This window comes from Podarcis bocagei (assembly GCF_964188305.1).
Source record: "Podarcis bocagei genome assembly, chromosome: 3".
Lineage (NCBI taxonomy): Eukaryota > Metazoa > Chordata > Lepidosauria > Squamata > Lacertidae > Podarcis > Podarcis bocagei.
This window is the reverse complement of record NC_138127.1, coordinates 15723740-15751678: the sequence shown is the minus strand read 5'-3', so window position 1 is coordinate 15751678 and position 27939 is coordinate 15723740. Positions and strand designations below refer to the sequence as shown.

The 27939-nt window shown below is 45.0% G+C and overlaps 1 long non-coding RNA gene across 1 annotated transcript in view; it reads right to left on the bottom strand.

The window, feature by feature from the left end:
* Positions 1-26587, bottom strand: part of LOC308584538 — a 550410-nt gene extending 523823 nt beyond the window's left edge. Inside the window, exon 1 of the long non-coding RNA XR_014006900.1 lies at positions 26492-26587. This is a non-coding gene — a long non-coding RNA (uncharacterized lncRNA). The remainder of the gene's footprint in view (positions 1-26491) is intronic.
* Between the last annotated feature and the right edge of the window lie 1352 nt (positions 26588-27939).

The window sequence follows — 27939 nt, the reverse complement described above, 5'->3', positions numbered from 1 at the left end:
CTCACCGCTGGTTGGCCTTTGGGCCATGAAATAAATGGCATTTTTAAGCCACCGCCCCCATAATATGTTTGAAATGCACAAAGATCAGCTGCAGCTCCTTGCTGATTGTCCACTCTGAAGCAAACAGGCAGTGTTTCTGCATAACATGTGAAACTAGGCCCCTGAGAAACAAAAAGCTTAAGGGTCATAGGATTTAAATGTGCTCACATGGGTTGTAGTAATAATATGCTTATAGTTTGCTCCATTTGATGCCACACTTGGCTGCCAAATACAACTTAGCAGACATGGATGGTAGTTACCTTGGCTTCGAGTTATACCACCCACTCCTAGATTGGACAAAATGGGTTTACCCCTAAGTGAATTGACTATTTTATTCCTTGCAGTGATAAAACGATAATATCTCAGAGGAACAAGACAAAAAGGTACTTAGAACATGGCTGCTGCTCTGGATGTGCTAGCAACTTGCTCAACTCCTTAATTCCAACAGGTATAGTACCAACCTAGATATATCAGCTTTCCAGTACCATCTGCAGATATGGGCAGCTACTGTCTCATGTCTGAGTGGCTAGAGGAATCCAAGCCACTTCCTTCATTTCCTCTCGGCTGCACTAGGAAACTCCAGCTGATGGTTGAGGCTTTGGTCATGCAGGGCTCTCAGCCGCCCCTTTCTGCTTGCCCCAGCCATTCTGGGCGGTTTCCAACACACATAAAAACCTAATAAAACATTGCTGATTAAAAAGCTTCCCTGTACATGTCTGCCTTCAGGTGTCTTCTAAAGGTTGCATAGTTACCCATCTCCTTGACATCTGATGGGAGGGCGTTCCACAGAGTGGATGCCACTACTGAGAAGCCCCTTCGTCTGGTTCCCTGTAGTTTCACTTCTTGTGGTGAGGGAACCACCAGAAGGTAGTGTGCTTTATGAATGAGTTCTGTCCCCTTCCTTGGGGAGAGCTAAGCCAGCTTGGCTCACACAAAGAAGGCTGGCTCTCCTCCAATTTCATACTGGTATATGCCTCATGCTATGCTTCACTCCTTGCTGATTGTGGAGGCTTAAAAATTAGTGGGACGTGGGTGGCACTGTGGGTTAAACCACAGAGCCTAGGACTTGCCGATCGCATGGTCGGCGGTTCGAATCCCCGCGGCGGGGTGAGCTCCCGTCGTTCGGTCCCAGCTCCTGCCCACCTAGCAGTTCAAAAGCACCCCTAAGTGCATGTAGATAAATAGGTACCGCTTTCTAGCGGGAAGGTAAACAGCGTTTCCATGTGCGGCACTGGTGCTGGCTCGCCAGATGCAGCTTCGTCACGCTGGCCACGTGACCCGGAAGTGTCTTCGGACAGCGCCGGCTCCCAGCCTCTTGAGCGAGATGAGCGCGCAACCCTAGAGTCGGTCACGACTGGCCCTGACGGGCAGGGGTACCTTTACCTTATGCTGCACCCATCATTTATTTCCAGCAAAGCATGCCATCTTTATCTCAAGGATGAAAAGACAGCATGGGAAGACTGAAGTGAACAACACAGAAACTCAGGAATCTGCATGGCAACCTGATCCTCAAGCTACTTCAGATGTCATAAGTGGAGTTAAGTACAAATAAGTTGATGGCGCTAAAATGACTTAAAGGAAATCACATCACTTCTGTGTGTTGTAAATCAGGCAGAGATTATTCTCTCCCATGCACAAAAGAGCTAAAATGACATAGAAGTCTTAACTGTATAAAATAACTCTTTCCATATAAAGCAGAGATGGGGACCTGTGGCTGGCTGAGGATGATAGGAGTTGTAGTCCAACCATATCTGGAAGGCTGCCGTTTCCTCACCTTGACATAAAGGAGCTCTTGGATGAATTCCCTACTAGACTTGCTACCAGAAATGCATGAGAAGACAAAATGTTGAGAAAGGTCGATGCAACCTACTTGACAAGTTCAGTGTGCAGAAGATATCTGCAGGAATGATGGCATGTTGTGAGCTCTTTACGAATGGGGCCATCAGGAATTTCAAAACAGTTATTATTTTGATTTTCCCCTACATTTTGTTTACATAATGAACTCCAGATGTCCTTAGGCAGTAGCTGCATCCTGCGATTAAAAAACTGACCATCATTTCATTACCCATCATCCCCTTACCCGTGTGGAAAAAAAACCCCAGAAAGCAGCAAACATGATAACTGTGAAACAGGAAATATTCTCATACTGGTTCCCATGAGAAATTTTGCTCCCGGGCTGGATTGTCCCTCCTTTATATGCGAAAGAGTTTTCCAGCGTGTTTTCTCTACTCTACAGCAGGGATGGGGAGCCTGAGGCATTCCAGATGTTATTGGACTCCAACTCCCATCCACCCCAAGCAGCATGACCAATAAACAAGGAAAGTGGAAGGTATAAGAAGTTTCCTACAGTCTGGTTTGGTCCTGTCCATTTATACAGTGGTACCTTGGTTTACGAACTTAATCCATTCTGGAAGTCCGTTCTTAAACCAAAGCGTTCTTAAACCAATTTACAAATGGAACACACTCAACAGGAAGCAGAACATGTTCTGCTTCCAAGGCAAAGTTCACAAACCAAAACACCTACTTCCGGGTTTGCAACTTTCTTAATCCAAGTTGTTCATAAACTAAGCTGTTCTTAAACCAAGGTACCGCTGTACTATGCAGACATTCCCAAAACAGATGCTTTGATCTATTTCTTTATGTGACAACAGCAGCAAGAGTAATATACATCCCAAAGTGGAAAGATAAAGAAATAGAGATAGGGAAACCACAGAAGGATGAAGAGGAAGTGCTTATCTTTTGGGAAGAAGGAAGAATCAGTAATGCTATGTATTAAAGTTTTGGGGGGGAAATACTTAAATAGAATAACAATTTAGAAACTCGGAGATGGGGAGCCTGTGGCCCTCCAGGTGTTATAGGGCCAGCATGGCTAGTGGTAAGGGATGATGCGAACTGCAGTAAGCCCCACTGAGTAACACGCAATGTTAAGCAAAATCATGGCTTAGTGATTGCTACTGCTTTGGACTGTTTAGCACAGTGCAGTGGGACAGTTAAGTCTTGGTGCGTCAGCCAAACTCAGACGAATGGTTAAACTTTCTCCTTCTTAACCATGAACTATTGTCAAGGTTAAGTCCCTGGGAGCAAGCAGAAAAGAGTAGTGGGTAGATCAATACCATATTTCTAAAGCATACTCATGACTGCCCTTCCCCCAAGGATCCTGGGAATTGTAGTTTCCCCTTCACAGAGCTACAGTTCCCACCATGTTTAACAGACTACAGTTCCCAGTATTTTATTTCATTTTTAAAACGTGCATTGAATCTGGGCAAACCAGGCCATAGGCAAGAACGTGCTGCAAACGAGGAACAGGTACCTTTTGTACATTATAGCCGCACTTCGAGATAATTGCGCAGAAAAGCAGAACGGCTGCAATATTTACCAGGTGAATCTCAGTCCCTCCTTGAAATGATGAGTATCGAATCTGCTTTAAATTGTGAGTCCTTGTCCACAGTGGAGGTAATCCTTGGGGCAATTGATATCGCAGGAATTAACAGTGTTTTTTCTATCATTGCTTCGACATCCGCCTTCATATAAAGCTAAATAAGGAAAATGCCTGTTCTACTGCAGAGTGGAGGAAGTTATTTTGTAAAACACTCTGGTGTAATGTTCCCTGCTCCTCTCACCTGCCTCCCCTGGCCCCTTGGCCACCCATGCTTTTCACAACGGCGGGCTGGCTTTAACGACCCCTCTGAATGTTTGTGCAGATTCCATTACGCTTCTCGCCAGTTTCCACGCACATGCACACGGCGTCTCATTCCTCCTTCCTTGTTTGTGCAGAGCAGCGTGAGCCCTCCCCATGGGGAACGCATTCTTTCTTCACGCTGCTGCCGGAGGTGGGCTGTTGCAACCAGGGATTCCGCCACTCCTTTCCTAGGGGCTGGTTCTGCAGCCTGAGTTCCTCCCACGTGAAAGGCTTTCGCTGATGCAACAGCTCAGCCGGCGCTGAGAAACTTAGCTGGAAGCCAGTCTCTGGGTGAACTCTAATAATTAGGCAAGGACACAGAAGGTGCCTTGGAAACTTGTATTCCTGGTTTTGGGGAATGTCATAATAGCCGTAGCCTTTGGTAGGACATGTCTGTAAGGACATCCTTTTCCACAGGTGTTGCCTCTTTGTGTGTGATTTATTGGTCTTGCTCTTTCCTCGCCTCCACCCAGCACTCTAAATACTCGGTGCTGTCCTCTGCATCCACTAGGAGGTCCATCAGGCCATAACTTATTTATCATCGATCCAAAGCCAGCTTTAATTACAGTGGTACCTCGGGTTAAGAACTTAATTTGTTCTGAAGGTCCATTCTTAACCTGAAACTGTTCTTAACCTGAGGTACCACTTTAGCTAATGGGGCCTCCCGCTGCCGCCACGCGATTTCTGTTCTCATCCTGAGGTAAAGTTCTTAACCCGAGGTACTATTTCTGGGTTAGCGGAGTCTGTAACCCGAAGTGCTTATAACCCAAGGTGTTTGTAACCCAGGGTACCACTGTACCAGGAACAAGGGGGGAATTGATAGGGAAGCTGTGGGTTTGGTAGATTTCCCTTTACGGTGGTACCTCGGGTTAAGAACTTAATTCGTTCAGGAGGTCCGTTCTTAACCTGAAACTGTTCTTAACCTGAGGTACCACTTTAGCTAATGGGGCCTCCCACTGCCGCCGCGCCACTGCCATGAGATTTCTCTTCTCATCCTGAAGCAAAGTTCTTAACCTGAGGTACTATTCTGGGTTAGTGGAGTCTGTAACTTGAAGTGTCTGTAACCCAAGGTACCACTGTACATGTATACATGCAGGGTTTTTCTTTTCTTTTTTCCAACTGGCAGTTGCTGGAACTCAGATGGGTGCCAATGCCATTATAACAGAACAAGGTAGGTGTTCATTTTTCTAGAAAAATAGTACTGTATACATGTATAGCTTACCTGGATGTGACTGTAATTAATAATAATAAGAATAGCCGGAACTCACCAGAACTCAGTCCTGGCATCTCTCAGGTGGGCACCATTGCCATTATAAGAGAACAAGGGAGGTGTTTGTGGTGAGATCCGGCATCCCTTTTCCTAGAAAAATAGCACTGATGGTAATAATATCCAAACACACCTCCTTAAAGAGATAGTTGATACTGTTAGTCGAACCAGCACCTTATACTGGGCCCAGAAACGAATTGGTAACCACTTCTACAACAACAGGATTGTCTAATACAGTCATACCTCGGGTTGAAGTAGCTTCGGGTTGAGCATTTTTCAGTTGTGCTCCGCAGCGACCCGGAAGTAACAGAACGTGTTACTTCTCGGTTTCGCCACTCGTGCATGCGCAGATGCTCAAAATGACATGAATTGCGACTCGCTCATGCACAGACGTGGGTTGTGTTCGCTTCAGGATGCGAACGGAGCTCAAGAACGGATCCCGTTCGCATCCAGAGGTACCACTGTATCTCAGTTGCCTGAGAGCAAGGATGGTGAGGTGATTTGGGGCTTTCAGACTTTGGGCCAGGGAGATCAAGGTTCAAATCCCTGCTGATCTGTAAAACTCATATTGGGCCATTCTAACTCAACCTAAACAACCTCACAGGGTTGTTGTGATGATAAAATCAGAGGTTGCTGGAAAACTGGCATATACATGGCCCTGAGAAACTTGGAGGAAATGCAGGATGAAAACGTAGCAAAATAAAATAATGGACTTGAATGTGACTGCTGAGAAATAAAATATATTCAAGATAAAGCATTCAGGAGATTACTTAGTGCTGGTGAACTACACACAAACTTGAGTTCTTGATTGGGAAGAAAGTCAGGCCTTTTCTCTTTTGCATGTAAGTAAAACATGCTACAGTTGTTTATTCTCCAAGGAGAGAAATATTTTTAGCTTCTGTACTCAGAGCATTGTGGTGTACTGAAAACTTTTTGATTAAACGGCAATAAAAGCTCAGCCTGTTACCAATTTTAGGCAGTTACCATGCCAACATGATAGGATGATGTACAGAATAAATAATGGAAGGGTTATGAAACGGAGTTTGAAATGACAAAGAGTTAGGTATGTCCTACATGTTGGGGGACTCTTATTCAGCTCTTCAAAGCTCACAAAAGGATAGTCTCCTGGGATCAGCTTCGGATCTGTGTTCATGTCTATGAAATTACATCTGTATAAGGATTTGGGTTTCTGTAAGGGTGGTGCTGTGGGTTAAACCACAGAGCCTAGGACTTGCCGATCGGAAGGTCGGCAGTTCGAATCCCCACGACGGGGTGAGCTCCCGTTGCTCGGTCCCAGCTCCTGCCAACCTAGCAGTTCAAAAGCATGTCAAAGTGCAAGTAGATAAATAGGTACCACTCTTGCGGGAAGGTAAACAGCGTCTCCGTGTGCTGCTCTGGTTCGCCAGAAGCAGCTTAGTCATGCTGGCCACATGACCCGGAAGCTGTACGCCAGCTCCCTCGGCCAGTAAAGCGAGATGAGCACCGCAACCCCAGAGTCGGTCACGACTGGACTTAATGGTCAGGGGTCCCTTTACCTGTACTTTTATAAGGCTTGTCAAATGGGACAGTCTTTTGGGAGGTACCTTGACATTTTCATCTGCGGACAAGCTAGAACAGGACTGGTCAACATATGGATGGTCCACGGAGCCAACTGGCACATTTGCTTCCCGGTAGAATTCCTGTGCCTTTAATAACTGCATGATAAGTAGAAATTCAACAAGTGAAGCTCTTCCTTCACTGCCTCTTCATGCTGTGCATAAGCAGCTTGGGCCTTTTCCAGGCAAAGAGAGAGAGAGAGATGAAAACTCCATAGCACTGTCTCCCAAACTTGAGTCTTCAGCTGTTTTTGGACTACAACTCCCATCATCCTTAGCTAGCAAGATCAGTGGTCAGGGATGATGGGAGTCTCCAGCTGTTTTGGACTACAATTCCCATCATCCCTGACCACTGATCTTGCTAGCTAGGGATGATGGGAGTTGTAGTCCAAAAAAAGCTGGAGACCCATGTTTCGGAAACACTGCTCTACAGGCTGCATGCATCTAGTTTTTGGAGTGTCTGACATCCCAGTAAGGTGTCCAAAGGACAAAAAGCAAGTTTTGGCCTGCTCTTGTGCCTTTAAGCGCTGTTTGAGGTGCAAAATTCCAATATCAATGTTCCACCACTGAGCTACGGTCCTTCCTAAGTATTGGGTTGTGACCTGAACTGGCTTTTGCACCTAGCATGATGTGCCGCCCCATTAACCACTCCTATAAACAGGAAGTGGCCTATATAATAAGCTTTCAGCTATTAAAACAATAAACCACCAACAGAAACATCAGGTAACATCTTAAAAATGGCAGCAGGTCATTTCTTAAAGCACAGTGCCGTAAAAACACTTCAAGCGATACCTCACCAAAGGCACATCCTGAATTCTGCATTTTTCAAGGTGATGAAAGTAGCATGCATCCCTGCAACGCTAAATTGGCAGCAGATATGGGAGGAAATGGAACTTTGCTCTTCTCCCAGGTGCCAGTTTCCTCTTTCTAATCCTCATCACATTCAAGGTGTGGGAGCATTGCAATATGGCATATCTAGAGAGCATGCATAGGTTACTTACAACCATATTAACTTGGAAGTAAGAAGGCTGTCCTAACTACATCTACTCAGAAGTAAGCGCTATTGAATTCAGTGGGGTTTTGACTCAGGTAAGTGGGGTTGGGGTTGCATTCTACTGAACTCACTGGGACTTGCTTCTGCGTTCAGTGCTTAGAATTGCATTGTATGCTCTCATTCCTTTCAATGAGATTTGCTTTCCAGTAAGTCCCCTAGAGCCATAGCTGATGAGAACATAGGAAGCTGCCATTATACTGAGTCCAGGGATGGCAAATCTGATAACTTTGGCCTCTCTCCTTTTCTCTTTATCCCCCCCCCCAAGTTTAGGTTCAGTTTCTCACATCAGTTTGTGTGTTTGTATATGTATGCATGTATGTATGTCTATAAATATGTGAAACTTTATCAGCATTTCAGTGCACATCCCTCCTAATATACACATTTTTGTGTGAAATTTTGCACCATACACCCTTTTTTGCAGATTTCTATGCTACTTTCACTAATGTGTGTTTCAAGCACACTTTACCCTGGAGTGTGCATTTTTAGACACATTATTTGACTGGAAAACCACGCTGCAAAATTCAGAGAGGTGCAAATTTCGAAGGAGAGTCATGTTTCCATTCGCATTTCAATTGGGCAGTTGTGACTTGGGTAAGTTCGCTTTGAAATGCAAACTGAATCGGATTTCTCCCGCGTCCCTAACTGCGTCGGACTATTGCTCCATCTAGCCATGTACTGGCTGCACTAACTGGAGATGACGGGGATTGAACCGAAGACTTTTCGCATGCAAGGCAGGATGCTCCGCCACTGAGCTACAGCCCTCCCCTGTTCCATCCTTCCCCCATCACGCCTGGCAGTGCTTCCCAGTGCTGTTGCTCTTTGTCAGCAAGCTCGTGTTGCTTTTACATAAGCGGGAGCAGCCGCTGGTGCAGAGAGGGGCTCAGGAAGAGCGATTCAGAGGAAAGGTATGCAAGTTGTTGAATCAGTAACACGACACCCAAACACCAACTGCCTTTCTTTATTCATAGCTTGAGGTGAAGCAAGAGGAAGAGGAGGAGGAGGAGGTAGGTGGAGGACACCAAATTGTGCAACGCAGCTAGGAAGAAGGCCAACATAAAGCGAGGGGAACATGTAAGCATCAGCCTGCTTGCAGAGGCCAGATGAATGTTAAACTGTCTCGCCTGGACCCTCTGACACGGGAACAAGGGTGACATTTCCAACCAAGCATAAGTGGGAGTAGAAAGTAAGTTCTAGGAATTCACAAAACATGCAGTATTTCCCCCCCCCCATGTGTTTCAAAATCCATATATAAACCTAAAATTTACTTCCTAAATTTTTAATTTTTGATGTTTCATCGTGTTTTTAATACAGTGGTACCTCTAGTTATGAATTTAATTCGTTCCGGAGGTCTGTTCTTAAGCTGAAACCGTTCTTATCCTGAGGTGCGCTTTTGCTAATGGGGCCTCCTGCTGTGCGCGTGCCTCTGGTGTGCAATTTCCGTTCACATCCTGGGGCAAAGTTTGCAACTAGGAGCAGCTACTTCTGGGTTAGCGGATCTCGTAACCTGAAGTGTTCATAACCAGAAGTGTTCGTAACCAGATGTACCACTGTATTCTGTTGGGAGCTGCCCAGAGTGGCTGGGGAAACCCAGCCAGATGGGTAGGGTATAAATAGTAAGTTGTTGTTATTACTGTTGTTGTTGTTGTTGTTGTTGTTACTTCACATTTTCCTAGCAGGTACGTCATACCAGAATCTGGAGGAGTGCCAGCCTTTGTTTTACGTAGACCTCAAGTTCTGATTCTCTTACACTTGCTGGGCCTAGGATGCATCCAGACTTTGAGATTTTCACATTAGCCTTCCTGATTATATTGTCAGCACTTCTGTCCCGGTTTCTAACATTCTGTTTGCACTGTGTTTCCTGTTGCATTTTGGAACTGTGGTTGGTGGGGGTTTTGTATCACCACGTTGCACTAAATTTCATTCACAACAGTGGGTGCCATGTGACACAACAGCGAACATCATTGGACATGTCACCACCTTTATGAGCATGTGTGCATCTGTTCCCTTAGGATTAACTTATGAAAATGGGGGTGGGGGTGGAGAGAATACCGCTCAAATTGTCATCATCATTGCAGGAAAATTACAGCGCAAAACTCCCACAATTTTTCAGGTTAACAGGATGCAAACGTATCTTTTCCTGAAGCAATTGACAGGGAAACAAGCACTAAACTTCTGCTTGATTTCTATAAGTGACTTTTCCATCATGTGAAAGATCATATAAAATGTGGTCATTATTATTATTATTATTATTATTATTATTATTATTATTATTTATTGTTTATACCCCGCCCATCTGGCTGGGCTTCCCCAGCCACTCTGGGCGGCTTCCAAAAGAATATTAAATTACTATAATACATCAAACATTAAAAGCTTCCCGAAACAGGGCTGCCTTCAGATGTCTTCTAAAAGCCTGGTAGTTGTTGTTCTCTTTGACATCTGGTGGGAGGGCGTTCCACAGGGCGGGCGCCACTACCGAGAAGGCCCTCTGCCTGGTTCCCTGTAACTTGGCTTCTCGCAGTGAGGGAACTGCCAGAAGGCCCTCGGTGCTGGACCTCAGTGTCCGGGTAGAACGATGGGGGTGGAGACGCTCCTTCAGGTATACTGGACCGAGGCCGTTTAGGGCTTTAAAGGTCAGCACCAACACTTTGAATTGTGCTCGGAAACGTACTGGGAGCCAATGTAGGTCTTTCAAGACCGGTGTTATGTGGTCTCTGCGGCCGCTCCCAGTCACCAGTCTAGCTGCCGCGTTCTGGATTAGTTGTAGTTTCCGGGTCACCTTCAAAGGTAGCCCCACGTAGAGCGCATTGCAGTAATCCAAGCGGGAGATAACCAGAGCATGCACCATTCTGGCGAGGCAGTCCGCAGGCAGATAGGGTCTCAGCCTGCGTACCAGATGGAGCTGGTAAACAGCTGCCCTGGATACAGATTTGACCTGTGCCTCCATGGACAGCTGTGAGTCCAAAATGACTCCCAGGCTGCGCACCTGGTCCTTCAGGGGCACAGTTACCCCATTCAGGACCAGGGAATCCTCCACACCTGCCCACCTCCTGTCCCCCAAAAACAGTACTTTTGTCTTGTCATTGACAGGTAAGGAAACATTAGCGAAGCAGAATAAAGTGCTGTCTGAATGTAGCCTTAGCCAGCCAGCCATGAAATATTCTGGAAGACTTAACTCTTCAGAACGTGTTAATATAAAAGTTGTTTAATTAAAATCATGCTGTGCTGCACATTTTCCTGGGTCCCTGAAGTATCCTGCACTGTCCCTCCCTCATTGTTTAAGATGGAACATAATGTGTTTTCTTTCTTTTTCTTTGTCCTTCCAAAAACTGAAATTTTAGGAAAACTATATCTACACAATTGTCCTGTTCCGTAGAATTTCTAAAAAAAAAAAAAATTCTAAAAAAATAATAATGAAGCAAGTGTTATACTTGTCAATAAAAGACAAAATTAAAAGCAGATATTTAAGAAAAGTCAAAACATAATTAAAGTTAATATTTAAGCTAAAAACAGATTGAAACACACGTCATTTTCTGCATGTCTAAAAAAGCTTGCCTGAACAAAAATGTTTTTAGCAGGTGCCAAAACATGTGAAAGCACATGCCTGATGTCAATTGACAGGGAGTTCCAAAGTTTAGGTGTCACCATGCTAACTTCTTACAAGGGCAGAATGACTATTATGTGGTACCTGTAATAGTGCCAGTAGAAATACACTTTATATTTGGTAATAAAAGCTATATTGGGTTCCTTTCCTATGCAGTACAGCCCAGTCCTGACCATGTTTACACCCATGTAAGTCATATTGACTTCAATAAAGGCAAAGTACTGGGACTTCAGTAAAGGCAAAGTACTCATTCATTTCTTCTTATTTATTTCCTTAAAATTTTTATCCCACCTTTCTTCCACCATGGTGGTGGTTCTAAGGTGGCCTCTCATTCAAATGCTGACCAGCAAGGTGGCAGCCTCATGGTCCTGTCACACTATATCCTCTCAGTATGTGGGACGCGGCTGGCACTGTGGTCTAAACCACTGAGCCTCTTGGGCTTGCCAATCAGAAAGTCGGTGGTTCAAATCCCCCTGATGGGGTGAGCTCCCATTGATCTGTCCCAGCTCCTAGCACTTTGAAAAGCACACCAGTGCAAGTAAATAAATAGGTACCACTGCAGCGGGAAGGTAAACAACATTTCTGTGCACTCTGGTTTCCGTTACAGTGTCCCATTATGTCAGAAGTGGTTTAGTCATGCTGGCCACAGGACCCGGAAAGCTGTCTGTGGACAAACGCAGTCTCCCTCGACCTGAAAGCCAGATGAGCGCCGCAACCCCATAGTCGCATTTGACTGGACTTAATCGTCCAGGGGTCCTTTACCTTGACCTTCCAGTCGCATGACCAAATGCAAAGGAGAAGAGGACCCCTATGCCTCTGACAGCTGTGTTGAATATGGTATATTGATGAATCCAGCTTGTCATGAATGAGAATGGGCGCGGCTCAGGAACACCTCTCATTCCCTTTCCTCTTTTGCAGGTGTAGCCAAGGTGAACTCCCAACACTGGCCTCACTGCAGCTTACCTGGATGGCACTGGGGTGGGTCAGGGTGGTGGATGCACCAGTGCAGCCAATCCAGTGCATCCACTGCCCCCTTACCCCGCCCTCTAGTAAGCTGCAGCAGTGCCTGTGTTGGGAGGGCAACTCTTGGCCTTTGCTCCACCCACCAACCACAACTGCTCCTCTTGGATCTTAGCCTATCATTGAAATCAAAAGGAGTTTTGCCACGGGGCTCCATCCCGAGCCCAGTATTCAAGCAGAAGCCTTGATGTCTTGCTTCCCTATGGCTGTACCATAGCGAGGATTATACAAGGATGGCATGACTAAGTTTGCCGCAGCTAATATTCCATCCACAGAGAGAAAGTGCATTTGATCTGGCAAGCGCTTTTTATGTTAAAATGTTGGCACATCATTGCTTGTCAAACCATTTCCCTCTCCATCTCTCTATTATATGGTAATCCCATTTGATACCCTAGATGACAATTTTGTGCGCTGTCACTGTGACATGCCACTCAAAAGCTGTCTCGGGAGGCTTATGTAATGTTATGCCGCGAACTGGTCTAGCGTGCTTCAAAAGAAGGATATCCAAAGAGGAAACTTCCTACCTGGGTGAGGAGAAAGTATCTGATTGTTGTAGGCAGGCAGGAAAATCTTACACATGTCTGTTCAATAAGGTGCAGGAATAGGTTGGGTCATTTTATTCTGGCCAGGTGGCACCTTTTGGTGGGGGGAACATTTGACAAGAACTGTGAGATAGGAAATACAAGTGGCAGGCCACATTAAGAGAACATACATCTCCCACCTTCCTTTCTTACCACTTCCTTAGAACATCAAAAGAGGCCTCATAATGTATTGCTTTGACAGCATCTTCTCCTAATTGAAATCTAAGGGAACTGGGCCTTGGGGCTAATAATTAAGTTCCATTGAATGTAGTAGGACGTTTGAGTAAAACAAAACATTGTGTGAGTGAAAACCTGTTTGCGGGAAATGTTTCAATACTCATTGACTAATACTCTGTTAAATGCTAACATGGGGGGGGGGGGGTTTACATAGTAGTTGCATACCAACTGAGGCCCAAGTCAAATCAGGCATATTTGGAGGGACTTGAGCATCAGATGAGTTGGGAACAGACAGTTACGGATCGCTACAATTTGGGTTGGATGGCCCAGAGCGATCTGGGCCATCAGGGGATTGGGCATCAGGTAGCCCTGGTGCTAACTCACTCTTTGAGTCATTGGACATCATTCAGCAAAGTTATTCCATTAACACAACAATATGTGGCTGTGCGACAGAGTTTACCTTCCCCATTTTCTCTCCCATTCTCCCTAAAACTGTTCCCCCATCTGTCTGGAGCAGATTTGAGGAGAGTGTGAGGGGCGCGTGAGGAGAGAGAGGAAAGGGAATTTCCATGGGCCAAACAGAAATCTTTGTTCTAATGGAACTACTTTAGTGGGTACCGTCCATTGTTGTCTTCTGCCTCAGAGATAATTGTTTTGCAATTTGGGCTGGATGAAATAGTGAACTGAACGGAGCCTATTTAGTTCAATTTTCATTCAGTCAGAAATGAATGCTTCAGAAGTCTAAAGGGGAATCCCATTCAAGAGTCCTATTCATACTTCGTGCCTCTTGGGATGGGTAAGGAGTTTATCTGTCTCCAGTGGCAGAAGAATGTACTCTGGTGAATGCTCCTTATGCCTGTCAGCTGGCATTTCTCCCCTATTATTTCCTCCCAGATGTCCTGGAGCAATGCAACATCCAGGGTATTGTGGGTAAACAAAGCATGGCAGTCACTGTGAAGACCACTGCTGGAAATGTGTGTAATGCAACAAACACACGGATGGCAAAATAAATGTGACATTCATGACTAGAGATGGAAGGATCTGTCAATTCCAGTCCCCTCAGTTTCTTATTTTTCCAATCTTCTATTCACTTCTCCAGATTTCTCCAACAATTTGCCTTTGGTCTGAAAGAAACCTTTTTGAAAATCATTCAGCATTTTAGTGCCAATTTCTCCTAATAAATGTATTTTTGGACGTAGCTTTGACTCATGTACACATTTTCGCAAGCAATTTCTCTTGATGCAACAATACTTTGTGTTATTTTCACCACTATATTCACTTTGACAACATTAACCCTTAATATATGAATCTCTGCTTGGTTCGAGAACTGTGTTGTAAAATTCGGTAAATGCGGATTTTGGTGCTCATATTGTTTTAGAACATGCGAATTTGATAGATTCATCTTTAAATGTGAACTGAATCAAATTTCTCTCTCATCCCTATGCATGAACGAGTAACTAAACAGTTGAGCTCTTTACAAATGAATGGCGTAATGAAAGAAACTACATTCTTGTGCCCTACCAAGCTATGGTTATAGAGCATCGCTCATCCTAATAGACTAGGGGATAGCTGGTGAGTGGAAGCCAGGGGTGCCTAAATTCCATTGAGATCAATGAGATTTAAGTGCTTAATTGTTATTGGTTTCAATGTAGCTTGAGTGCACCTGCCATTGGACTGTGCCCAGGGGTCATGAGCTCAGCCCAGAGTTTGGTATGCTTTAGCCTATTGATTTCAGAGAGCTTAAGTGGACTTAACTCTGTGCTGGATTATAGCCAATATGTTTGGAAGGTCGTATAATATGAGCTCTACACAAAGGGTTACCTTGACATAGGGCTTGCACTGACCAGGCTTAGGATACAGAGGAATCTGCAATGCACCTATCTTATGACTATTTCACAGAAGGAATCTGTGATTAATTAAGGGGTTGCCAATGAGGCACCCTCCCAATCTAGGACTGCAACTCGCACCATCTCTGCTGGGCTGGGGCTGACCGGAGTTCAGCAACATTAGGATAGCACTATGTTGGCTACCCCAAATTAAATTTGTATTCTTTGGATAAAAAGTGAACATTTGCAAAACTTACTTACTGGTAAGGACAGTCTTTTCTCAGCTCTGATAGACTGGCATTTAGGCATCACTACTTTTAAAGGCCCCCAGCCATTCTCAACACAATATTTTGCTGGTCCTGAGGGATGAGGAAGGGCATTGTTGAAAACCTGCTTTTGGTGCTGGCATCGCTCATTACTGCGCTGGAAACTTGCACATCTGTGTCTAAAACACACTTTGAATCCTTGAGAACTAAGCACCTAACTGTCACCTTTGTCATTGACAAGTCTGGTCCCAAGTCTGTGAGTTTTGCCTTTGTACCCAAGAATCATCAGGAGGTTTCATTTTTGGTCAACAGATGTGATAACTGCTTCCACTGAACTATTTAGAGATGGCTGTGATGTCCCTCTTATTCCCATCTGGTAGATTGAACCGAATTAAACTTGGCAATTGCTGTAAGAATGTGAGAGCAGGAAATCTGAAAACCTGATGAAGGAGGCCTTCCCTGTTGCAAAGGGTACTTTTGATCTCTGACTGAATGGCTAATCTATATTTCATAGCTCAGAAAGTCAGCATTTCCTTTACGTAATTGCACCGGGAGGAAGTGCATAAGGCTTTTGTGGAACCTGAAAAGCCTATTGCCTTGGGCCATTTTTAATGTGCCATAAATTATTCAGCAACAAGGCACTCTCCTTTCTATTTACAGTAAGTTGGAGCTCTGGTGTGCGTGCAGGATACATAACTAACACGAAACTGCACTCGTTGGAGCTGCCAGGGCTGAAGTGATTGCAGGAGTCATTAGTCTTGTATTATGCTCAGTGGGACAGACCCTCCAGTTGTATAAATCAGTAGAACCCCATTGACCTCAGTGCAGCTATGTTGATTTACACCTCCTGTGGATCAGAGAGGTCAGTCGAAAGGGCTCAGCACCATAGTAACTTTAGATGTATGTAATTAAGCACATCCTTAAATTTCTTGTGTCTCAGAGAATTTAGTGCCCATGCACTGTCTTAGCTTCTCCTTCCAGTGAAGTTTGGTTTATTCTCCAAGCAAAGAGCACACATTCAAACGTGCTCTCTCTCTCTCTCTCTCTCTCTCTCTCTCTCTCTCTGTGTGTGTGTGTGTGTGTGTGTGTGAGAGAGAGAGAGAGAGAGAGAGAGAGAGAGATTTTATTTCCAAAATATATCAATGTTGTGGATGGACAAATCCACCAATTTTGGTTTGTCTCACTTTCCCAATATTAATTGCAGTATCAGTTTGTGATTTATTTATTTATTTAAAAAAGTCTTCACAAGAAGTCATCAGAATTTTAGCACACACTTCTCCTAATCTATACATTTTCGTATACCCATTTGCCCACCCAACACATTTTTGAAAGCTTCCATTGTATTATTTTTGCATTGTTTCTATATTATTTTGCATGCTATTATTTTATAGCATTCTTACTAACAGATGCATCCTTGTCCACATTCTTTCTGGCTGAATAACTGCATTGCAAAATCTGGAGATGTTCACCTTTTGAAAGGTAGCTGTGTTTGGATTTGCACATGGTTTCAGGAAGTGGAAATTATGAGCTAAATTGACTATGTCTCCTATTCTAGTGGCCCACTGGGCTGATCCAGTCTTCAGAGCTGACCATCTTCCTGGCCTGCCTTTCCCTGCAGCAGTGGTTTTTATGTCTGGAGGGGTTATGCTTTTCTTTGGTGCTGGGATGTCAATGAAGGGAACAGCTCTTCTTCCCAAAAGTTTTCAAGCAGTTGTTGGACATAAATATAAAATAGCTACGTGTAAACCAACCACGGGTGAGGAATAGTGGCCTTTGTATTTCCCGTAGATCTAACATTTCAGATGTAACTTTATTACATCTTACACTAGCGATATGGTGGTCTACTCTTCAGAACTGGATCTTTCCAACTTGTGCTTTCAAGGTTCTTGGGGGGTTTTTAAGCCTCAAAAGAAACACGGTGCCACTGCTTATCAAATTGTGGATGGACTCCTCTTGAGAAATAAAAGTGACCTTCAGGTAGGCATGAAGTAGACCTGCCCCTTGTTTTGTTCATTTATGGATAATAATAATAATAATAATAATAATAATAATAATAATAATAATAATTTATTTATACCCCGCCCATCTGGCTGAGTTTCCCCAGTCACTCTGGGCGGCTCCCAATCAGTGTTAAAAACAGTACAGCGTTACATATTAAAAACTTCCCTGAACAGGGCTGCCTTAAGATGTCTTCTGAATGTCAGGTAATTATTTATCTCTTTGACATCTGATGGGAGGGCGTTCCACAGGGCGGGTGCCACTACCGAGAAGGCCCTCTGTCTGGTTCCCTGTAGCCTCACTTCTCGCAATGAGGGAACCGCCAGAAGGCCCTCGGCGCTGGATCTCAGTGTCCGGGCTGAACGATGGGGGTGGAGACGCTCCTTCAGGTATACAGGACCGAGGCCGTTTAGGGCTTTAAAGGTCAGCACCAACACTTTGAATCGTGCTCGGAAACATACTGGGAGCCAATGCAGACCTCTCAGAACCGGTGTTATGTGGTCCCGGCGGCCACTCCCAGTCACCAGTCTAGCTGCTACATTCTGGATTAATTGCAGTTTCCGGGTCACCTTCAAAGGTAGCCCCACGTAGAGCACATTGCAGTAGTCCAAGCGTGAGATAACTAGAGCATGCACCACTCTGGCGAGACAGTTCGCGGGCAGGTAGGGTCTTAGCCTGCGTACCAGGTGGAGCTGGTAGACAGCTGTCCTGGACACAGAGTTAACCTGCACCTCCATGGACAGCTGTGAGTCCAAAATGACTCCCAGGCTGCGCACCTGGTCCTTCAGGGGCACAGTTACCCCATTCAAGACCAGGGAATCCCCCACACCAACCCGCTCCCTGTCCCCCAAAAACAGTACTTCTGTCTTGTCAGGATTCAACCTCAATCTGTTAGCCGCCATCCATCCTCCAACCGCCTCCAGGCACTCACACAGGACCTTCACCGCCTTCACTGGTTCTGATTTAAAAGAGAGGTAGAGCTGGGTGTCATCTGCATACTGATGAACACCCAGTCCAAACCCCCTGATGATCTCTCCCAGCGGCTTCATATAGATATTAAAAAGCATGGGGGAGAGGACAGAACCCTGAGGCACCCCACAAGTGAGAGCCCAGGGGTCTGAACACTCATCCCCCCCCCACTTTCTGGACACGGCCCAGGAGAAAGGAGCGGAACCACCGTATAACAGTGCCCCCAGCTCCCAGCCCCTCTAGACGGTCCAGAAGGATGTTATGGTCGATGGTGTCAAAGGCCGCTGAGAGATCCAGCAGAACTAGGAAACAGCTCTCACCTTTGTCCCTAGCCCGCCGGAGATCATCAACCAGCGCGACCAAGGCAGTTTCAGTCCCATGATGAGGCCTGAATCCCGATTGGAAGGGATCCAAATGGTCCGTTTCCTCCAGGTGTGCTTGGAGTTGTTCAGCAACCATGCGCTCAATCACCTTGCCCAAGAATGGGAGATTTGAGACTGGGCGATAGTTGGCCAAATTGGCCGGGTCTAAAGATGTTTTTTTAAGAAGCGGTTTAATGACCGCCTCTTTCAGCGGGTCTGCGAAGGCTCCCTCACAGAGGGAAGCATTCACCACCCCGCAGACCCCACCGCCCAGCCCTTCCCGGCTCGCTTTTATCAGCCAGGATGGGCAAGGATCAAGGAGACAGGTGGTCGGTTTCACTTGTCCAAGCAGCCTGTCCACATCCTCAGAGGTAACAGATTGGAATTGATCCCATGTAACAGGACCAGACAGAACTCTAGCACTCTCCCACCCTGGCCCTGCTCCCACGGTGGAGTCTACCTCCTTCTGAATCTGAGCAATTTTATCTGCAAAAAACTTTGCAAAAGCATTACAGGAGATCTTGGGGTCCCTACCAGGCCCCGGTGGTACAGGTGGTTCTGATAGATTGCGAACCACCTGAAAAAGTCTCCTGCTGCTGTTTTCTGCAGATGCAATGGAGGCGGTGAAGAAGGCCCTCTTCGCCGTCGCCATTGCCACTTGGTAGGCTCAATGTTGAGCTCTAGCCCGTGTCCGGTCTGATTCAGAATGAGTTTTCCGCCACCGGCGCTCTAGCCGTCTCAATGATTGTTTCATCACCCTCAGCTCCAGGGAAAACCACGGGGCTGTCCGGGCTCCATGCAATTGGAGAGGGTGCTTCGGAGCCAGACAGTCAATAGCCCTGGTTAACTCTGCATTCCAGCGTGCCACCAGTGAATCAGCTAAAAGGCCATCAACTTGGGATAAAGCATCCCCTACCACTCTCTGGAAGCCAATTGGATCCATTAAGTGGTGGGGGCGGCCCATCCGAATCAGTCCCACCTCCCTGCAGAGGGGAAGGGTTGCGGAGAAGTCCAGTTGCACCAGGAAGTGATCTGACCATGGCACTTCTTTTGTTTCGCTTTTAGTTAGTGTCAGATCACCAACATCCATAGAGATGAACACCAAGTCTAAGGCATGTCCACGGCTATGAGTTGGGCCAAACTTATTCAGGGACAGCCCCATGGAGGCCATGCTTTCCACGAAGTCCCAAGCGACCCCTTGTAAGGTAGTGTTGGCATGGATGTTAAAATCCCCCAGGACAACCAAGCTAGGTGTCTCCAGGAGCATATCCACCACGACCTGAAGCAGCTCGGGCAGGGAATCCTTGGTGCAGCGGGGAGGTCGGTACCCCAGTAGGAATCCTGTACTGCCCCTATTGCCCAACTTCCAGAACATGCCCTCAGAAAACTGGGTCTTCCCAACAGGACGCCTGGTGCAGACTAATGACTTCCTAAAAATCACTGCAACACCCCCTCCCCGCCCACATGACCTGGGTTGCTGTGCGTAAGAGAAACCTGGTGGGCAAGCGGCGGCAAGGACAGGCCCATCTGCTTCATCCAACCAGGTCTCTGTCACACATGCCAGGTCAAATCCTCCATTCACAATCAGGTCGTGGATGGCAGTGGTTTTATTCATCATTGACCTGGCATTGCACAGCAACACTTTCAGGTCATGTGGGTTTCCCTTGCTGATTACTGTATCCTTCCGGTCAGGACCAGACCTGGAGGCAGGGATAGTCCTCAAACAATGACTAAACCTGCCTCCTCGGATCTTGTTTATGTGTAAGATACATTGTAACTGCAAAAATCCATTTTAACTGAATGCATCACAAGGACGGCATATTTAGGGGGGGGGTTGCATCAGTTATGCTTGCTCCCCAAATTAAAAGGTGAATTAGAGTGGCTCTAAAACAGATCAGACCTGCTTCCCAAAGCTACAGATAGATACAAGTTGAATCTTGTGGCCAGTGCACACCCCTGCTATATTTGGATAAAGGGCTGTCCTGACACCCACCTCAAAAAGTTTCTTAGTTTCAAAATCAACAATAAGTTTCTTAGTTTCAAAATGTGCTTCTTATTTTAGAGCTTTTCAGGTGGTAGGAAGGACTGTCTGCTCAGCTATCCATGCTGAGCAGTTGATGTTTTCCTCAACTGGGAGGTTAGATGGAGACACACCTGCCTTTCTGACTGGATAGCTACAGAGAGACAGCAAAATCTCCTGGCTAGACACCAGTCCTCCTCTGCTGCAAGGGTGGGGAAACTGTGACCTTCCAAGATGCCGTAGAACTGTATCTCCCATCATCCCTGTCCATTGGTTACACTGCCTGGTGGAGTCCAGCAACATCTCAAGGGCCACAGGTTCCCTAGCCATTCCCCACTGCTTTTTCCAGAATTGTGACTGCCTTTCATCTTACCTCTACAAGACTCCAGTCATGCAACAGGGCAAATAGAAGCAGCAGGTCTGGTTCAAGAAGCAGCAGAGGGGAAAGTCCATGGAAGGGAGCTTTACTTTTTCTTCTTTGGTTTCAACCCTTTGTAGACTGGGGTGAGTTCAGAAAGTTCTGAGAAGCAATGGCTTTGTGTTATTAAATTAGATTGGACTGTTGTATGATTTCCAGCCTGTTTGGTGTTATATGTCTTGTAGTGGGTTGGGAGGTATTAGTCATTATAATTGTTGATGGACATGCACTTTCTGAATATTTTGTTGTTTCCGAACATTTGGCTTCAATGCTTATTATCTTTCTTTTAATTGGATAGTAGTTTTCAAATGTACAAAAGGTTTGGTTACAGTATATTATCAAACAAGCACACAGTTGTCATATTAAAAATGAACTGTAAAACATCTAATAACAAGATCTTTGAATAAAGCAAATTAAACAAACCAAAGAGGTATGATATCTTAGGAAGTTGCGCTTCTGCTTATTAGCTTAATTGTATTTTATTAATTGTGAGCTACTTTGAGAAATATTTTTGTGAAAAGTGATGAATAAAGATAATACGTAATAATAATCAATGTTATGTGAAGTAAAGAATTAACCCAGGGCAGTTCTGCCTACGATCCCTTGATAGGAAACCTCAGCTACTGGCTTTGCAGTTTAAATTATTATTATTTAGTCAATTTATATTCCAACCTTCCTCCCAAAGGAGCCCAAGGAGGCAAACACACCATTTCAAAAAAAAAAGTATGCTAAAAACAGTTACATACATTTTCTTAGTCAGCGAGTCCAGAGTTGCCAGGAAGGGTATCTTTCAGCCAATGAATGTCTGAGTAAACAATAATGTTTGTTAATTCCTTCTTAAAGTCAATAATGGGGGCAACAGGTGCACCTGGACAGGGAAGACAGATTACAAACAGGGAACCACAGACAAGAAGACCCTATCATGAATTAACACCATTCAGGCAGTCCCCAGTGGTAGCACCACCAAATGTGACTAACAAAGGTATGTGTGTGTGTGTGTGTGTTTCACTTTTGTGTGAGCCTGCAGTGATCAGAGGATGCCATTCAACAGAGTTTTGCAACACCATCACTTCATGCATGGCACAAGTTCCTTCTGCATAGGGAATAGGATTGACCTTGTGGGGGTGGGTGTCTTTAAGGAGTTTCCCAGTAGGTGGTATACCCATTTATGCATTAAAACACAAATCTTTTGTGTGTACAGGGGCAAGGGACACAGCTGGTGTTGTGTTATTTACTGTGCAGGTCTGGATCAAAAGCTGGGCTGTAAAGATTGTCTAATTCTTTGCTCCCCTGCCAAATACATTCAGTTATGAACAGTGTTGAAACAGGCATTTGTACACTTGCGATTTCCTCCAGAGCGATAAATCCTATTTTATGTTCTCCAGATGTATGGACTCTGCAATTCCTCTGCTGGGCTTTTTTGTTGGAATTCCAGGAACCTCACAGAAAGAAAATCTAAAACCCATTATTATTCTTATTGAAAAAAACTGCTATTTCTGGCTAAAAAACCCAGACTCACTTTCCACTAAATTCTCTCCACAAGCCTTTTTTAAATTTTATAACCATCACTCATTTTCTTTAACATCCCTTTCCGTTCACATGTTTAACATTAGCAATAAATGCAGCCAGCCAAGATGACCTATAATTTTGCAATATACACTTTATTACACACTTAACACTTTAATAAGTTTCCAGATTGCTGGTTCTCAAAGTGTGAGGTGGGTCTCTCTGAAGAGGCATGAACATTCCTAGGCCTGTTTTTGTAGAAGTCATTCAACAGGCCAGGAAAAAGGAGTGCCAACACACCCAGCCCAACTGGATGGAGCCTCGCCCTGCAGGCCAATTGCCACACACTTGTTGAACCGATTGAGTGCATTCAGAGCCAGTAAGGTGGTGATTCTGCATGGCTCCTGTCCTTTGCTTTTCTTTAATCGGCTTTTTTATGGACCTGTGACAAGAATGAATCTTAGGAGCTAAATCCTCCCGAGGAAGCAGGAACAGGTTTGTTTAAGCAACGGAGTTAATTAGCGTAACACACTTTGAGAACATCTGCTTTTGACAATGCCAGATACACAGCCAATATTACACTACCGGTTTTGCAAAGCTGAGCTGTCGTTTGACCTTCTGAATGATAATGTGGCATCATTCGGCTGAAATGGAGCAATCCAGGCAGGACAGAGATGATTCTGGTCTGCTGGAATGTGGAACTCTCCTCAGGTCACACCACTCACTGGCTTCCCTTTGAACCCCTATTTGTCTAGCTAGAATGCGACCTTGAAATTCTACTCATGCCTTTTGCTTGTCTGAATGAAAAAATGAGACCTGGTTTGATTTGATTCATTATATTTCTATGCAGCTTTTCATTCAAATGAATCCCAAACCGGCTAACCATACCATGACAGAACATAGCCAAACATCACAAATACAGCATAAATCATATAGAATAATTAACAAAGCACCAGCAAAACAATTACAAGCCCTATGTACTCACCCACCCAAATAAATTGTGCCAGTGATACTTCTGAATATGGACTTCTCTTTCTTCCTGCTCTATTTTTTTAATTGTTGGTTTTATGTCTTTTCATTGTTAGTTTTAATGTGGCTGGAAAGTCTTCTGTGGCTCCCCAAATGATGGAAAGTTTGGATACAAGTATTAAAATATACAAATAATATATTGACTAAATGTTGCTTCCATGATGCCTGGAGACTTCTAAAGGGGCTCTGACCTGATATGTCATTTCCTCACGTGGGTATATATCTGATACCGTTTCCCCAGTCTTCAAATAAGGTGTCACATTTGTGAATGCACTGAGTTTGAAAACAGGAGAAGGTTCCTACCAACCAGGTGCTGTTGTTTTTAAATCACACATTTGGACCTCTCTCAACACTGCAGCAATCTATGTATGTACTACGTATGCACACACTTCCCTCATGCCGCCGGCAGGAAGTGATGCAATCAAAATTCAATGGTTGCTAGGGTCTGACAGGCTAAAAGGAAGTGAACAATCTCTCCTGGCCAAGCTACACCAGGGATGGGGAAGCGGTGGCTCACCTAATGTTCTTGGAGTCCAACTCTCATCAGCCCAAGTCAGCATGGACAATGGTCAGGGATGTTGAGTTGAAGTCCAACAACTTCTAGAGAACCACATGCTCCCCAGCCCTACAAAGGGTGCCATTTTTCATTGGATGGGTCTATGATGAGTAGAACTCCAATGAGTTCTACTCATCATAGACACATTGGAATTTTGAAACATGTTAGTTATGCCTATTAATTTCAATGGGTCTATGATGAGCAGAACTTACACTGAATACAACCCTTTTTTTAAAGGGGGAGGGAAGGACTTGGTGTACATTTATTTTTGTGGGATGGTGCCAACTGTCTCTTTTCATTTTATGCCAAGCGAAGAGCTAAATACTGTGTGGCAAATAAATTGCACAGTATTGAGCTTTCACCTGCTAAAACTGCCTGCTCAACATTTCAGTCAGGCAGAACAGATTGCGAGGGGAAAGAACTTCTAGTAACAAACATGACTTTTAGACTTATTTTGTTGGTTTTTATTCAAGGGCAAAAGAAGGTCTTTAAATCAGAGCATTCCAGAGTGGAAGCAATTTCCTAGACTGTTGAGAAATCTTGACATTTTCAACGTTTGCCAAAACAGCAAGGTGTGTGAGGTGCCTCTTCACTCAAAGCAATTCCTCGCCTTCAAGCCTTTTTTTTTTTAATAGCTAGGGAACTGAATGGAACACTGATTGACAGCCAACCTGCACTTGAACACATCCTCCTACTGAGATGTCAAGAGCCCAAACAGAGAGAGAAGTCAAGAATGACAGTATGCCTACCTTCTGGCAAACCTATGTGCCAACATTAAATGGAACACCTGAACACTACTGACTCTACACTTAGAATCGTTGTGCTGCTCATCAATGCTAAAAAGATTGTTGTCTAGGTTTTGCAAATGTAGATGGCCAGTTCTTTGCAAGAACAGAAGAACTGATGCAATGGCTCACTGGCCATCTAGTGTAGCATTTGTTCCTTATAACAGCCTAATGCTCTTGCTACCTTGTGTCTGCACCCACAGCTGCTGTTTCGGTGTCACACTCTCTTGGCCTGAAGAGATCAGCACTAGTATTGAACTTTAACCGACCCTTCCAAAACCTGAATGTGCCATTCATTGCCATTGCCAGAAATCATTTTGGATTTGAGATATGCATCATTCTGGAATTGGGACTATATATGATATTCATTTGTTATTTATTTAGCATGATTATATACCTCTTGGAGCCAGTCTGTCATGGCCTGTAATGCCAGGAAGTTTACCCTGGCATCCCAATAGTTAATGTGGGGTGGGAGGGAATCTGGACCCTTCACAGGCAGCCAATCTCCCCCTAGCAGAACATCTTTTGTTCCACCACTGAAGCCAAGAGCCAACCAAATTTGGGAGCCCAGCAAATATCAGGGCTGCTGTGCCTCCATCACCAACACACAACAACTGAGAGGCAGCTGACAGCAACCCCAGTGAGGACTGGCAGAATGGGTAGAGCTGATAAGAGCAAAACCTGGACTGTTCACATCAAAGGGTCAACCCAGGAGAGCACACTCGAAGGCATCCTTGGGGAAGGAAGAGTGGTGTCACCATCAAGAAGGACAGATCCTCATATATCTGTTGTCAGTAGTCAGTGACGTAACTGAGCATCTTGGAGGTCCTGGCACATGTTTGAATAAAGCTGTTTACAGTCTCAGTAGGGGTAGACTTGCACACGTGGATCTTCCTCCCTTGAGCTTGGGATATCATAAGAGTCCTAGCCAGAAAACTCATGTAGAGGAGCATCACTTCTAAAGTTCTTGATTGCAGGTGAGGGAGGGGACTCACCCATTTCCCCTCTGGCACAGAGCAACTTGCTTTGTTATAGTAACAGTGGACATAGGTAAACTGATTAACTCACCAATAAACTTGCCTGGCTAGTTCAACAATTTTAACCTTTGCTGGATCCAGGACCCCAGGAATTAGAAGGGACTCAGGCAACATGCAGGTTCACACACAACACTATTTTATTCCACCACTGAAGCCCAAAGCAATCCAAATTGGGGAGCTCAGATGTCAGGAACTGGACTGAGGAGGAATGGTGGGGACACCACCACCCCGAACCCTTCCGAGAACAGGAGGACAGTATAGATTTAGAACAGTGGTTTGCAGAAGGTCACAGTTCAGAGGCTGCAGTGGGGAGAAGCTGGGAAATATTGGGAGAGGAACAGCAGGAGAAAGAAACACCAGGGGAGGGACAGCTGACAGACTCAGTGTCCTTCAGCCCTCAGGCATCCTATTGGGAAGACCCAGTTTTCTGAGGGCATGTTCTGGAAGTTGGGCAATAGGGGCAGTACAGGATTCCTTTTGGTGTACCAACCTCCCAACTGCGCCAAGGATTCCCTGCCCAAGCTGCTTCATGTCATGGTGGGATGTGCTCCTGGAGACACCTAGCTTGGTTGTCCTGGGGGATTTTAACATCCATGCCAACACTACCTTACAAGGGGTCGCTCGGGACTTCGTGGAAAGCATGGCCTCCATGGGGTTGTCCCTGAATAAGTCTGGCCCAACTCATAGCCGCGGACATGCCTTAGACCTGCTGTTCACCTCTATGGATGTTGGTGATCTGGCATTAAGTAAAAGTGAAACAAAAGAAGTGCCATGGTCAGATCACTTCCTGGTGCAACTGGACTTCTCTCTCTGTGAATATTGAATAAAATACCATGGTAAGTACTTCTTATTTTCCCATTTCTGGCTGCCAGCCGTGAGGGAGGGGGGTCAGATTCCCTGAAGCCTGACATCAGCAAACATCAATGCTCAGGTCTGGAGGTCAAGGATGTTCTGGCCACACTGCCTTTCCAACAGACTTGACAGAGTTGCTCTCCTTCCCTGTCAATGTCTGCCTATGATGGTTTTGAATTCTTAACTGGCTGCCATATACTTGTAACAAGGAAATGGCACATTTTGGGCCATGACAGAGGCTCTTCCGAAGGCAAAAATAATTTTCTTATCCATATTGGCTGTCTGTATCTTTGCCAGCATTAATTCACTCTAATAGTGCGTAGCCCTGAAAACTATCCCTCTTGAATTCTCCTTGAAATACTCTTGTAGGTGTGCTTGACGACACCCGCAAGTCAGTAGGGGATCGGCATATGGTAGGGAAGTATTCACAGGCAAAATGATATCTCAGCACAGCGCAGCATGAAAACACCTTTTAATTCACTGATGGCACATAATAGAAGATGTAGATAGCATTGATAGATTAAACCAGGAAACTGCATTTTGAAGGCTGAGGGGGGAGGGAAGCAGAGGAAAAACCACCTAGCAATTTAAGCTATTTTTTTCCACACCATTGCAAGTCCCCCTTTGCTGAGAAAAGAAAAGGCTGAAAGGCAAAGAGGCTGTGCCAGTGGTTACTCATGAACAGTTAAGCATATCTGCAAAGGAATAACTGAAATAGGCATCCAATATTGTGCATGGGATGTGGGCCACATATGTATCCCTAGTATACATCAGGATAAGGCTGTTAAGTGAGACTAGGGATGGGAAATCTGTCAATTTCAGTTTCTCTCACGTTCCCATTTTTATCCACATTTTCATAACAGTTTGCAATTCTTATTTTTTAATTAATCAGTATTTTGGTGCGAATGTCTCCTAATATATACACTTTTTTTTTGCAGAGCAATTCCCCCCAATGTTGTGCTCTTTTTGTCAAAATATTTGCTAATATAGACATTCTTACATATGCATGTTTGCCCTGGTATATGTATTTATTTATTATTATTATTTTGGTGCACATTACTTTGCTTGAAAACTGCACTGCAAAGTCTGGAGAAGTGTGGATTTTGAAGGATGGTTATGTGTTGGTTCATACATTGATAGGGAAGCTGTGGGTTTGGTAGATTTCCCTTTACAGTGGTACCTCTGGTTACGAACTTAATTCGTTCCGGAGGTCCGTTCTTAACCTGAAACCATTCTTAACCCGAGGTACCACTTTAGTTAATGGGGCCTCCCGCTGCCACCGTGCTGCCACCACACCGCCAG